This window comes from Strix aluco, chromosome 4, assembly GCF_031877795.1.
Source record: "Strix aluco isolate bStrAlu1 chromosome 4, bStrAlu1.hap1, whole genome shotgun sequence".
Taxonomy (NCBI): Eukaryota; Metazoa; Chordata; class Aves; order Strigiformes; family Strigidae; genus Strix; species Strix aluco.
In genome coordinates, this window is record NC_133934.1 from 80,943,931 (window position 1) to 80,958,923 (window position 14,993).

Sequence of the window (14,993 nt, forward strand, 5' to 3'; positions counted from 1 at the left end):
TATTTTAGGTTAAAATTCTCAGAAAGATCTTAGAAACTGTACCCCCATGCTCCACAGGAAACCTAGCAAAATGTTTATTACTGCTAGCTTTTCTGACACCCTGACTCTCCATAGAAAGCCAACAAGATATACGAAAGTGGAGGATAACAGAGATGATTCAAGCTCCTTTGATAACACAACTCAGGATGCATCGTTCTTCTCAATGAAGGTATTCACAGCCTTACACGTGTTCCTCAATGGAGTGCTCAAATGCATCGTTAGATGTAGGAAAGTACTCAAATGTCTTGCCAAATTAGGAGCATAAGAGTAACTGTTAATCTCTGTTCATGTCAGATGGACTACATTTACTTCCAAGTCTGAGAAATCTGTGAAAAAAGGTCTTGATTCTTTGAACTCTTACTCCTAGTCTGTTTTCAGAAACTCTCATTAACTCAACTATGCTAAAAAACAGTATTCAAACTTAAGTACCTATTGCAACGAAGAGCTACTAAGGCAATAGACCATGCAGATTATCCGTCTTCTTCCTCTGCCAAGGATATTAGTCGCCTGCTTACTGTGCTTTTATCTGTGTTTATCCTCTAAACTAAATTAATAGAAATCATGTCCTTATCCTCTACTACTTGAAAGTCCTTCCTATTGTTTCCATCATTTTCTTTTCTATGAAAGTCACATAAATAATAGTGGATGGAGAAACAGAACAGGTTTGGTAAAGCTGGTTATAGTCAGTACATTTTAGCTGGCTAAGGCTTAGATTTCCCAGCACAGAAATTAGGAATCAAAATGAAACTTTTCCAGACACTACTCTTTTAAACAGCAACTTAAACAAAACCACTTATTTTGCTTTAAAAGTTGATGATAATGTTTTCTCCATACACATTGCATTATGTTCAAGGTAAAGCAAGACCAAGTTCTAAAAAGAAATTTTTATCTGTTGTAAACAGCTTTTTTAAGAAAGCCTCAAAAAAGCATTTCAAAATGGTATACACCACAACCAGATAACAAATTATCAAAGCCTTGTGGTTTAGTCCTGTTTTTGTTGTGAAGATGATAGAGTTGTGCTTGCTCTCTTTTCTTCCTGTTGCTTTCATACAACCATATGGAAATTGCTCTTAATCATATTTATATGGAACAAAAGGTTGCCTTCCATTTTTAGAAAGCTGAATTACCCTTTCTATGAAGCTACTGAAAACCAGTCACAGGAAGGTTTGGAAACAGTCAACAAGAGAGAGGGAATCAAAAGCTGAAGTGAATCGAATGTAAAAATAGAAAGTATTTGGAATTATTATTTCTGCTTTACCATTTATGTTTACTTGCAAATGAATGTTTCTTTCTTTCCTTAACATGTTCTTGGTGTTTAAAAGGGTACATGTATCAATCAGTTTGTATCTCTCAGAGAAAGATGGTAGCATTTTCATGTCTGTATGTCTATGTCAGAAGAGTTGGAAGTATGAGTTTTGTATATAGACACACTCAGACATACATATTTTTTTTATATATATATATGTATCGGCTTTTTGGTCCCACAGACAAAACTTGGGTATAGGCAAAAATATGTTTCACTTTTGTACACAATACCAACCATGTGTCTAGTTTGGAGCAACACAATTACTCTTCCCTAGACTCAGCAGGAAATAGATTCAGTATCAATATCTGAAGAGTACAGAATATAGATCAGTCCTTGTTAAATTTATATTTGCTATGAGTGTCATGTTAGAGAAAATGCACAAGCATAAACTCTCCAGACAGTAGATTGCCAATTATTAGCTTTTTCCTGAGCAACTCTGTGACACCTGTTTTCAGGCGTCCTGATGAATCAGAAATACCTTCAAATACATTAAAGAGTGAGACACAGAAGCAGGCAGGTCAGAGGAAGACAAAGATCTATAGGTTGGATCCTTCACCCTTAAGAAAAAAGCCAACCCTATACTTACTCTTACCCTTGGTAAATTACTAGATTGTGTTTGGTTTTTCAGGGCTTTGTTTCATTCTAAATTGATGCCTCTATTGTGCTTTCCTTGATACCTCTGTATAAAATCTATTACCATTTACCATCTTGCAGCGATATGTTACATCTGATTGACCACAACTTCTGTCATCTATATTGGTAATATTTTGCAAGAATTTTTTAGCTTAAATTGTTTATTACCTTTTTTTTTAAAAGAAAATGTTAATGCAAGTATTTTATTTGAACTTCAGAAGCATTCATGTTGATAGCATTTACTAGAAATATAAATATTAGCTGAATAGCAAAATATAGTACTTAAACCAGGATTTTTATCCAAGCCAAAAAATTATTTCCTAATCTTGTTATATAGATATTTTAAACATCTGTGTTAATTGTGCCAGTCTCTTTTTAAAAATGTCTTGACTGTGGAAGGGCTATTTATGAAAGGTAGCTGTGATAAATAAATAAGTGCTGGAATTTTTAATCCTATGGATGATTTGCTGATGCAAACTGAGTACAAATGGATTTCAATCACATTTTTTTTTCTACTGCTTCTGTATACATTTGATAGCGTGCAAAACTTCATACTAGCGATTTGCACATGTAAGGCTGCATGTACATACACACATTGCCCAGAGTGAATCATGTCAGAAAATTAGACTTTCAAAGTTTCCTTTTCAGTAGTAAAAGAGAGTGCCCTGTATTACATAGGCTGGAGACCCAGTATACTCAGCTGTGTCTAAAAAAGACAGTTTCTCAACTAATGAAACCATATATCTTTTGTTCACTCTACAATATGATATAAAGGTGATCCTTTGAATTAAACATACATAAAGCAGCAGTGATAGTGGCTAAGCTGAGTTACGCTAAGTATCCACATGAACCTATGGAAATACATGTTTCAGAGCTGTGGACAAAGATAATGGCATGCAAGGAACTGCTATTCCAGAAAATGATGTAGCCTTTCATCCTTAATAACCAAATAAAAAATGGGAAGTCAGTACTTGGGAGCTACTCTAGCAAGCAGATCTCCAGGAAACAAGGTTCCCCACAGACTCTTCCTTGATCTTAAAGCTTAACGTGAAACATTTATATGCACGTAGCACCTGGCCAGAAGACGTGGGAAGGCACTTTTATCACACTGGCTGTATTTCTTTCTTAAATAATAGATTTCCTCTTTTTTTTCCCTCTCCTGGAAACGGAATACATGCTCAGTAACGTTTCTGTACTTTTTTCGCGCTTTTTTTTTTTTTTTTTTTTTAAAAAAACATTTTAAAAACCACCTCAACATCACACAGTCTTGAAAACCATTAACACCCCTGAAACTGCCTGGTGCTGAATTGCATCCCAGTTTTTGAGAGCAAAAATATGTTGTCAAAATAAGTTAAGCATTATTTGGATGAATTAGTATTTTTTTAAACAAAATGCATTAAGGTTAATTGAATGTTAATCTCTGACATCCAGGCACATGGATAAATGATGCACAGTCTAACTAGGTCCAACTGAAACTACACAAGTCAGTTGAATTATGTACAATATTTTCCCAAAGGCATTCCATGGAAGAACAGTATGTGAACTTTCAGTTGCTGCTCCAAACTATTGCCAGCTTCACAATAGCTGACTCGCCTCTTAAGCAGGAGTTAATGTATCAGATATATAATATGAGTGTAAACCTGTAAGTACTGCAGCTATATCTTTGCATTCTTCAAATTATTGTTGTTTTTATCTATATCCTTAATGTGGCATGCAGTTATATACACAAACCTCTATGATACCAGCATAAAGCAACCTCTATGCACATGCTTCCGCTGAAGCAAATAGGAAAACACATTTTGAATCAAATGACAAGTAGCTTAGTGCAAGGCTTATTCGCCTTTGACTTTATGAGAAATGAAAGGGGATTTCCATGTGGATTTTAATTTTTTTCAGTATTAATATTTTCTTTACAACTAAGAAATCCCAAAATATGTTATCCAGTAAGACCAGCATCTGTTGAGTGCATGGGCTGAGAAAACAAAGTCCCTTTTTTTTGTGCAAAACAACTCTTCACATCATTCTTAAAAAGCTTTGATTTTGCTTCAGCTTTGCAAATAAGTCTTGCATTTCGTCTGAGAGCAAACCAGGGGAAAAAAAATATCCAAAACCAGATTACTCAAAACTGCAAATTAGGGCATTTGTTCATTTGAGTTCCTGACTGTGGCTCCATTGCTACTGTGATAGAAAGATATTTTTCTGTGGTTTAGATGTGAGAGAACATACATTTTAAGAGAAACTATGAAAGAAGTTTTTAGCTTGGTTACTTCTATGGTCTGGGACATGCAGAGTTTGCACACCAAATTTTAGCCTTAAACCACCTCTTGCTAACTGCATCTCAATGTTTGTCCCTTTTTCAGGATTCTGAGGGATTTGAGAAATAAACATTAAAAAGATCACAAGTACACAGGAGGAAAAACAGCTGCAGAGACTGAGTATAACTCAGACAGTAACAAATGCAATTATGTCCAGACAAAGCAAATGAGGAAATACTGGAAAATTTCACCATCATTTTCGCTTCTCACTATATCAGAAATTTTTGGTGTAAAGTGTGAATTAGACTTGCATCACATAAGATTAGGATTTGAAATGAGAAAAAGCAGCATTTCTCTTCCTCTGCAACAGGAACAGAATATGAAAACACCTAAAAATATTTGGGGTTAGTACAGCTATTATAACAGCACTCATCTCTCCAGCCAATTTTTCTAGATTTGCATATGTGTAGTAGAATAACAAATATTCCTCTTTTCTGCCTTCCCTCGTGTAAGGGTGTATTGTTTCCTGTTAACATTTTGGAACCTGAGGCACGGGAAATTCTCTTCACAAACCAGCGGGAAATCAGCATTCCCCCCTGTGCTCTCTCTGATGCTTTGAAAGTCTTTAAGAGTGCTCACCGGTTTCTCTCCATTGCTCAGGAAAGAAACTTCAGAAAAATCAGCAAAAGTGAAGCCACTAGTTTTCAGTTAGTTTTGAATTTGGACAAGTTAAGCTACCAGTATGAGTTTGGTGATAGTGATCAAACCATTGCAACTGTAGGTATTGGGATACTTGGTCATCCCTGTGAAAAGCTGCTGTGTTCCTCATGCCACTATGTGAAGAAACAGATGCTTTGGAATGAGAATCAAAAAAAGGCCAGCATAATAAGCAGGAAACCCACTGTATTTTGTGGCAGATAGGGGAAGTGAGCACAACCCCAAATCAGAGAGATATAGCTTAGTGACTAGAGCATTCTTCTAGGACACAGGTCAAAACCCATGTAGTCAGATGAAACCCCAGCTTTCCTGGGCAAAAATCGCAACCACTGAGCTACTGAACAGAAAGCAGCATTTGCTTCCCTCTCTCAGGTATTTTACAGAGCCTGCTCTAAGAACAACAGAAGGCAGAGCACAGGAGCTGGGACAGGCAGAGAAACCCTGACTTTATGAATAGTGAGAATCCTTAGAGATGCGTCTTTCCAGTACTGTCTCATTTGATGCAGTTCAGATCATAGTCCAAAAGAGAGCTTTAGATGTCTAGGGACTACAAATGTAAATGGATGTAGGCACACATAGAAACTGGGCAAGTCCAGCGTCCAGCTGAGCAGGGACTTGTGAAGATTTAAAATTTGGACACAGGCAATCCAAAAGGCAGGCACCTGGGTGATCTGTAAATCCCTGATGTGAAATTACGCATAAAACACCACTGCTAAAGTTAGCTTATTTGGCTTGCTAAATGCGCTTACGAATCCATCTTCTTTACAGTGAAAATAGTTGTTTAGCATGAGGTTATTTCCTGCCTTCATTAAGCATGAAGAGAAGGAATTGCTAAGTCCTGCTCCAGCACTTTTACAGTCAGTCCGAAGGCTAGGTCTTGGTACGTCCTTTTCAGGTGGATTGCTTCATAGCAGTATTAACTTTCTCAAAAGGAACTAAAGAGGAGCTGGCAATGGTATCCAGCCTCTGCACCGATCAGTCCATTAACTGCTAGAAACTGCAAAAGAAAGGCCAAGCTTGCGGCCAACCCATTTGTTTGGTGCTCAATCTAATTCTTGGTACTAACTCAACCTTCTCTGTAACTCTGGGCAAGCGTTGCCTATCAGTTTCTCAGTTATCCAACTATAAAGTGGGAATTCAGAGTACCTCCATGTTTCCTCACCATCTGCCAGGTCTATTTTCATTGTAAACATTGGGCAGCAAATGTCTTCTATTATTCATAGGCTAAGGCCAGACGGGACTAGAACACCTTCTCGTCTGACCTCCTGCATACCAGAGACTATTATGTGTGTATACAATACACAGTGGGGAGCTGATCACAAATGGGGTCTCCAGGTGCTCTTTCAAAAGAAGATAAATAATAATATTAACTCAAACACAGCCATCATCTTCCTCTATACATCCAAAGCGCTGGGCCTATTTAGAATTTTGAAGTAATTTTTGTTATTCTTATAAAGCTTGTAAACTTCTGCGTGTTTCTTCCTTATATTGAAAGTTGTTTCAGAAGATGATTTTTTTAAATGGAAGTTACTGAAAGAGCTCATAAACATTAAGATATTTCAAAGACAAAATACTTGCACACCCCAGCTCCTGAACCGATAATGGTGTGTGCTAATGCACTTAGCACTAGTGAAATTGTTTCTAAATTAAGCACGGTACAGCTTTAAGAGAAAGTAAATTCTGGAAATCAGTTAGACTGTCTGGGCATGATGCATAAACCCATATAAAGCAGACCTCCTTAGATTAACTTACCCCACTCATCAATGTCTAAATATTATAAGGCTTTTCCAAGTAAAATACCCATACTCTTGTTGTTGATATCAGTCCACAAACAATGAATAACTCAAGTTTAACCAAATCACAATCCTTTCATGCATTTTCAGGCAATGTCCTCAGTGGCATTATTTGCTTTCTGTAGGTTTATAACAACAGAGCATTTAAATGGCACTCAACTCTATTTAGGAGAGGACCAAATAAAATTCAGCTTAATGAGAATTAAGTTACCTCCTCATTTCTGCTGGTATAAAAAAGAAAACTGTGCAACTACTCACAGCAGTAGTAGAATTTTAATATCTTACATCTTGATGGGCTGGAAGAAAATAGCGTGAAAGAAAATACTGCAGCAAGAAATGTGATAGAAGGCATCATATACGTACTACAACATCACCTGTTTATTCAGTTTATAATTGTATTACACACTGTCATCATGTCAGATCTCAGAAAAACACCATCATCTTGACAAAGGCAGTAATTCACATTGTTTCTCATCCAAGTGTGTGCACGTGTGTTTTTCCTCAGGCTTTCCAATCCTTATTTAAGGAACTATGATCATCTCAGTGTCAAAATTCAATTTATCAGATCCAATATATATTAAGTGAGTGAAATATAAGGGCTCGCAGCATGTAAGAGTTGAAACAAGATGATTTTATCATCCCCTCTGGACTTAAGACCTGTGATTCTGTGACACCTAGCACTGAAGTGAATGAGCTGGAAGATACGCTCTCCGCTTTCTGTCTCCTTCTGATACAACCAAGCTGATTTAAGTATAAAATTTGAGACAGGATGTAAGACAGTCCTCAACCTCTCATTCAAAAGCTATGTAGGTATCTTCTCAGAGGACTTCTCTGAGGAAAGAGTACACTGAAGAAAGGAGGTAAAGCTCATCAGATCTGAAGATAAAACCCACCTAACTTAAATACAGGCAGGACAGTAACTTGGCTTGCAAGGAGGTTACATTCAGGAAAATGCCCTATGGTCAAGGGCTCCAAGACTTAGAATGGACCCTGTTATGAAGGATGGGATTAGGGAAACTGGTACTGGAAGTGGAGAAAATGAAAACTGTGGGCAACGTGGTGCTAGCTGGGGTAAAAGCCTGACATCAGGAGTAATCAGGAGGTAACAGGAAACTTGTAGGTTTTGTAGTGGTATCAGCTCATCTAATCTAACCCTGGAGAGTGCTGGGCTCAGAAGACAGCAAACCAAGGAGAACTGAAGCAAGAGTGAGACAGGAAATTGGAGAGAGTGCTGAGGTAGCTACGAACAATAAAGATAAGCAAGCTGAAGGATTCAAGGAAGAATATTGGGACAAAATACCATGGCAGGGAGGACGATGAGGTGGAAGACTGAAGCTGAGAAATGAGTAGTAATCAGACAAGGAGAGAAAGGTTCAGTCTTTGAGGAGCCGGTCAGTCGGCCGAGATTTCCTTCCCAGGGACTTTGATGGTATAGGAAAATTTCTTGACTCCCAGCAAGAGGTTAGGGAATCCATGGGACGCACACCCCTTCTTCCTTTCTACTGACAGTTGGTATAAAAGATAACTCTCTGCTACTGCTGTCAGTGACACAGCTCAAGTAGCAGATGGCTGTCAGATGTATCCATAGATTGCCATCTTGCTGATGACCCCTATCAGGGGTGTAACAATTCCACAAAATCTAGTTTGGTATTTTCACTTTGCTTTTCTAAAAGCAAACCTAGGGAATTACACACAATAACCTAGGGAATAACCCAAGGAATTACACAAACCACTAAAAAGAATATTATGCTTGTGAGTAAAGAAATGAGTAAGATAAGCAATTACAAATGCCTGTTCCTTCTTAATGTGCTCTCTTCTGTGCATACTCCTTGTGACATACATTGCTCTACAGTGATCACAGCTGCACAGCCAAGACTGCTATTGTCCTTATAATTTTGTCTCATTTCTTTTTCTGTTGTTTTTGTTGCTGTTGTTTGGTTTTTAAATAATACAGAAGATGGGTGGCAAATTAAGGAGACGACTGTAGAGAGAAAGAAAAGTATATTCTTAGGGTCAAGACAGTTGAATGCTGCCTGAAGAATGAGATCCTGTGTCTGCCTCTGTATGTAACACAAGGCAGGACTCCGAAGGGAAACCTTAACTTAACTAACGTGATAATCACTAATTCTCTCACCTCATACATGCCCCATGTGAAACAACTGACCAAGTTTTCTGAGTCCTCACAGTTTCAGCCAAAATTGAATGTATTATAATGGTTTTCTGAGTACCTAATGTGGCATAAAAATGCAGAGGGCTTTGGAAAGCATTTAAGACATCTCACTGTGACCGTCAAAATTAATAGCAGCAGTTAGGCAATTTTTAACTTCGCCTCGCAACACTGTCCAGGTTGCCCAGTAACACTGTTTGATTTTATATGGATATTGTAAAGTATTACAAAAGTGTCCACAAAAAAAAAATTTACTAATTCAGTCATCATTACAGAATATAAATATCGTATCTCATCTTTTTCAATGAAGGTGAAACAAAGCATCGAATGCTGATGAAGGCCATCCCAATGAAGATGAAAGAACATGCTGACACGGCAAAAATAAGCAGTGTGTGTTTGTGTACAGACACTGTACTTCTGCAGAAAGGAGAAAACACAGGATGCACAGGCGCTGTTACATGTGTGCTTGATTTTGCAGCCTTAATAATGCTTTGCTAATCCAGGTTTTTGAATGATAAGATGAGAGAAACTCATCTATGTAGTTTTCAAGAATTTATAGGGAAGGGACAAACCATATGGGATTTGAATCAGTGTAACCCATTTCGTACCAGTTTTGGAACTGTAACCTAACACGTTACTTTAGAGCCGGTGGCAAAGATTCGGGTTGAACGACACAAGGAACGCAAGATTAATTTAATTAAACAATACTGGCTAATTTTCTGGCATTTAAACCATCACACTACATTCCAGTGAGAGCAGCATCAGGCGAGCTCCAGAGACCAGAGCCAGCCGCCCGCAGCAGCGCTCCGGGGAGACCCGCCCCGGGAATCCCGCAAGTGGGCGCTTCCCTGGGCCTTGTCCCCGAGGGGCTTCTCGCTCGCCCCCCGGGAGGATCCGGTCGCCCGGGGTTTGGAGGGGCGGGGGGGGGGGGTGGGCTCCTGCTCCGAGCCGGCGCTGGCACGGCCGCCGGGGCGGATGTGAGGAAGAGCAACGGCGACACCTAGCGGGGAGCGGGGCGCCGCCGCGCGCCGGGCGGGAAACGCGGTGGCTGCTGCCGGCGGGAAAGGCGGGAAAACGCTCCTGGCCCTGAGGAACGTCCCTGGTCACCGGGCTTTTCCCCAGCGCTCCGGGGGTACGACGGCAGCGACTTTAGATACAGGAGCGGCCCCAGGGGAGGTGGGGACAGGCACAGCGACGTCAGATTTCAAACCATCTTCCGTTTTGGCCACAGGCGTCAATTGAAGATGACAGACTCGTAACAAGTCTCCAATCTGCATACTTTTTTGGTTTTTTCTTCCCGCAGATCAGAAAAAATAAGGGAAACCCTTGATATCAAAACTCCTGTGTCAGTTTTTTTTTTTTTTTTAAATCAAGACCTATTTACTAAAGACACTATATTTTCTAGACACATAGGCAAAACATATTTTCTCCCTATCGTAGAAAGCTGAATCATTTTTGCTGTTTCTGGAAAGCTTCATTCAGAGTAATACTGACACTTGCTGAGGAAATATGCCATGGAAATGCCAAAGCTACATGGTTAAAACGGCACATAGTAATCAGTTGAAACCAGAGCCTTGCAAGTGGGAGTGCTGAGCAAACACACAGGCATCATGCTGCCACTTTGTGCTCTAGCCCTCCAAAACTTATACAGCCTACATGAGGAGATCAAACTAAATATGCCATACTTTGCAGCCCAGTTGTTTTATTACACCCATACAAGTCAACCCAAAGTTTTTAAAAATAAATCATGTTTCGCTAAAATCTAGCCCTACTTGAACTGTCCCTGAAAAATAGGAAATGTACATGCCAAGAACCTTTTGAGGATTTGTTCACTGTAGTTCATCCATTAGTACATGAGATCAAGTCCTTGGGAAGTGTGACTTCCCAAGTTTCTTCAGGAAGTTTCTTCAGCCAAACCCAAACTTTTCTTTTGTGGGTGTGTGAGCCCTGTGTTTATTTGTCACCCATACAGCCAGTGAGGCTTCTGCTTCATTTTGGTTTTGTACCAGAACAGAGTTTAGGAGGCTTATACTCTCCCAGGCTTTAGTAAAAGGCAAATATGGCTGCGATGGTTTAAGCCATATCCACACATCTCTACTAGCCCTGGTTTACACTTTTCTAAAACTATTACTCCCAAATCTGATTTACGAGAAGGAAATACACACTTTCTCATCACTGTTTAAAGATAAAATGCTGGGCTTCACATTACAGTGGCTGAGACTCAAGCGCTTCGCTGAGTCAGCTTCAGAGATGGAAACCTCCAGCAGAGATGCAGCACAGAGAGCTGCAGGTTAAGAAGACAAAGTACCACATCAAGACTGTCGCTGTTTGTTAAAGAAGCTAAAGAACATCAGAAGTTGTCTGTTAAATCCCCAAGTCAAAAAAACTCGGTGAAATTTTTAGACACCCATCTGGCTTGCTCTATCCTATAAGATGGCAGGGAGGGAGAATAAAGCATTTCAGAAAACTGTGTATAATGTATTTGGGGGAAAATAACAAAACCACTGCAAAACATATTGCAAAGCCTATCCACAACTAACTGTTTGGTCAGGCTTAGCAGCTACATCAACGCAACTAGTACTGTTTTCTGACTATATAACTGATTTTTTAAAAAGAAGTACGCATGTTCTCAAAATACTGCCAAAAACTCTTGCACTCAAGGAGGCCCAGATGAAATATTTTCAAATTCTTGCTGAGTTCCTCTGACTGAAAAATTTCTTGCTCGACTCAACTATCAGATTTCTTATAACACAGAATATAGGGAGACTTCTTACACACACATGACAAAGCTGTGCATGTGTGGGGACAGAAGCTGTGAAAAGAACACAGGAACGTGAAAACCAGAAATAACCATAATAGTGAAACCTTTCCTTTTCCTCCTGAAAGCTAACAATAACACTAAAGCACATGCTGGGTAGCAGCAGTTTGTCCATGTGCCAGAGGAAAACAAATGAAATTAAACTAAAAGAAATTAAAAAATGTCTGAAGAGTTACACAAGCCAAGCCCCCTGAGAGAAAAAACAGCCCTCTGAATAACCGAACACTGGGTCCTGGCATTAGTTTTTAGAGTTGTTATTCTTCTCCTACATGACTACAGCAATCTTGAATGTCTACTTACCCTTCTGAGGTCCATGCAAGAATCTATTTATAATTGTGCCTAGTGCATCATGACACATGGCCTCTGTTACTGGAAATGATCCTGGCTGATTTACTAGCAACAGAATGAGTAGCTGACATAGCCTATGAGAACAAGAAGTACAATTCTTAGAGAGGAAGCAGTAAAAAGAAAAGACAAGCCTTGAGATGCGTTCAAAGGTACTGAAAACAAAACTACACAAAAAAAAAACCGAAGTAGGAAAAAGTCTCCCTTTTGAATGCGATTGTCCTCATTTACGTATAAGTAACAGAGTAAAGAGCAAGCCAAAGACCAAAGTGTCCATCAATTCTGTTACATCAGCTCTCCGATGTTCTGATCAAGATAACAAAGGGTATACTTTTTCAAAGGTGAAAAGCATCCATAACCACAAAAATAAAAGCCAGGGGAACTAGACCTGGCACGCACTTTCAAAAAAGCCTCGCTTACCAGACTGTCCATCACCACATAGCAACTCCACAAAACTAGTAGAATAAAACTCCTAAAACTGATTTTGCTGGAAGTTTGAGCATTACTTCTTCCTTCAACTGATCAGGAGAATATCTTCACAGAACCGGAAAAAAAAGTCCTACTGGGATATCAGCTGATACATTTTTGCATCTTCCACAACTTTCTCTTTTCCATTCCCTTGAGTGCTTTATCAGTCAACACTTCACAATGTCCACATTCCCTTATCAACAATCAGACACTAGTGCTCATGGCACCCCCTTGCCAATGGATAGGCAAGTTTGACACATGCCTTATTTGTTTTGGAGATACGATAAACTGTGATTCTTGGCTCTCGGTATTTCTAAGTTTGAGAACAGCTTTATTTATCACCAGCTCTGAATTAAGGCTATAAAACTTCTATGAAAATGTATAAATGGTCCCTGAGAGGAGAGCTGTGCAACACTGCAAATGAAACGGTTAAGGACAATGTCTGTTTAATGATAAAAACAACTGAGCATGCTAAGGAGTAAGCCATGCCAGTACTGATATGACTGGAGAGCTTGCCATGCTTTGCGATAACAGGAGTCTATTTATATGCTTTGGTGTACAGACCAGACACTCTGTGCTAACCACAGGTGAGAGTGAGTAAGAATACACAGCTGTGAGCAGTTTTACCCTTTTTAAACTACATTCTCATGTTACACAAATTAATCACTTTCAAGGTGTTTTTCCTCGAGTTTGAGTCAGGGGAAATCCACAGCATTCCCACAGTTGTGAATGCTTCTGGGTATTCAAACACCACCCCGTGGGAAAGCTACTTTGCACTGTTAGTGTCAGCAGGAAACTTTTACTAGGGTGTCCAGAGGGCATCCCCACGTCACAGTGACTATGTGGAGAAAGAAGAGTATTCCTTCACGTATGGCATTCCCTGCTGACTCATCTCAGTACGGTACATCTATACCATTCAGAGCTGTGTATTCAGAGGAAGCTGCTATTTCAGATAATAGCAATGAGTGAACTGTTTTTGTGGAGGTCAGTGTTTCATGGTAGCGGCATCTGTTGCTTGGACAGAGCAGAGTATCACTATAAATATCAGCTTCTTCTCTTCTTGGTAGTGGTTGATATCTGGAGTGCCAAATTAAAGAACAAATGTGGTAACTACAACCTATATTGTAAAATCAATAAGTTAACAACTCTCCTTGGGTCTTTTAGTCTAATGCAAAGTCTGTATTTCCTCATCTACAGTAGAAGATATTTAACCGGGCAGTTCATATTGCAGGAGTCAACAATAGTCTGGAAAGTGCTTTGCCTCAGTTTGAAGATGACATGTTCATCAAAGAGACATTTCTCTAAGGAAAACTAAAGAGCCTCCAGTTAAGTCAATGTAGGCAGCCCTAAAGACAGTATTGATGGCTTTACAACCAAGGTATTTAATGTTATACACCACCATCCTATAGGAGATTCAGGATATTTCAGGCTAAGTAGGAAAACTTGCAGCTTAAGTAGATCATTAAACAATACATTTTATCATTGGGGGTTAGCTGCATCTTCTATTTCACCAGGGTTATTTAGTGTTTGTTTGGGTTCTACTGTCTTCTTACACTGTTGTGCAAGCTGTCAAATTTGCGTCAATAATAAGAAACCTCTTGCCTGCAATGTTTCCTTCACCCAGGTGAATTTGATACCCATTACTTTGGAATAGGGGCTGCACCTCTGTTTCCATTAGGGGTTTTGATCAGATGTGGATTTGGTCTAGAATGCAACTGCATTAGATGCATGTCCAGACTGCCAGAAGTTCAGCTGGAAAACATTTAGCTCTTTACTGCATTAATTCTGCCTGCGCCTTCCAAGAATTGTTAGGAAGAAAGCAGTTTCAAACAGGCATGGAAAGACTAACATCCAGAAAAGTTTTAGAATGACAGAGTGTCCTGGTTTAACCAGGATAGGGTTAAGTTTCCCCAGCAGTGGGGGGGAGCTCTAGCCGGGTTATTCAGATACCATGCCGACGTCACATCCTGGCAGGTCACATTTTTCCTGGCTCGGAGCGAGGTGCACTCGTGGTTTTGTACATCGTGCTTCAAACTGCTGTATTTGGTAGCTATTTTGCTCTGTTCATTGCTATCACTATTACTGTTATTGTTATTGCTGTTGTTTGTTGTGTTGCTATTGCATTGTTGTATTAAACCTTTCCTTATTTCAGTCTTGGGGCTTTGTATTTCACTCCCTTTGTGGGGGAGGGACAGCGGCCGCGTGGTCTCAGACCCCGGCAGAGGCTAAACCATTACACAGAGTCTTTCAGGACAGGGTGGTAGGATTCAGAATAGCTGATGCTATCCTGGAGGATCAGTACTCTACAGCTACCTACAAGTTAGAGGCTGGTGGACTTTAAGACTTCTAGGGGAGGTGGGCCAGAAGCTAGTGATGATACTGAGGATTCCTCCTTCTCTCCTGAAGCCAGCACACCAGAGTCTTGGCATTCCAGACTATTGGTATACACATA

The 14,993-nt window shown here is 39.7% G+C and overlaps 1 protein-coding gene across 1 annotated transcript in view; it reads right to left on the reverse strand.

Moving 5' to 3' along the window:
* TTC29 (tetratricopeptide repeat domain 29) overlaps window positions 1–12,586 on the reverse strand; it is a 231,702-nt gene extending 219,116 nt beyond the window's left edge. Inside the window, exon 1 of the mRNA XM_074821508.1 lies at window positions 12,494–12,586. The gene's annotated coding sequence lies outside the window, so the exon portion shown is untranslated. The remainder of the gene's footprint in view (window positions 1–12,493) is intronic.
* Between the last annotated feature and the right edge of the window lie 2,407 nt (window positions 12,587–14,993).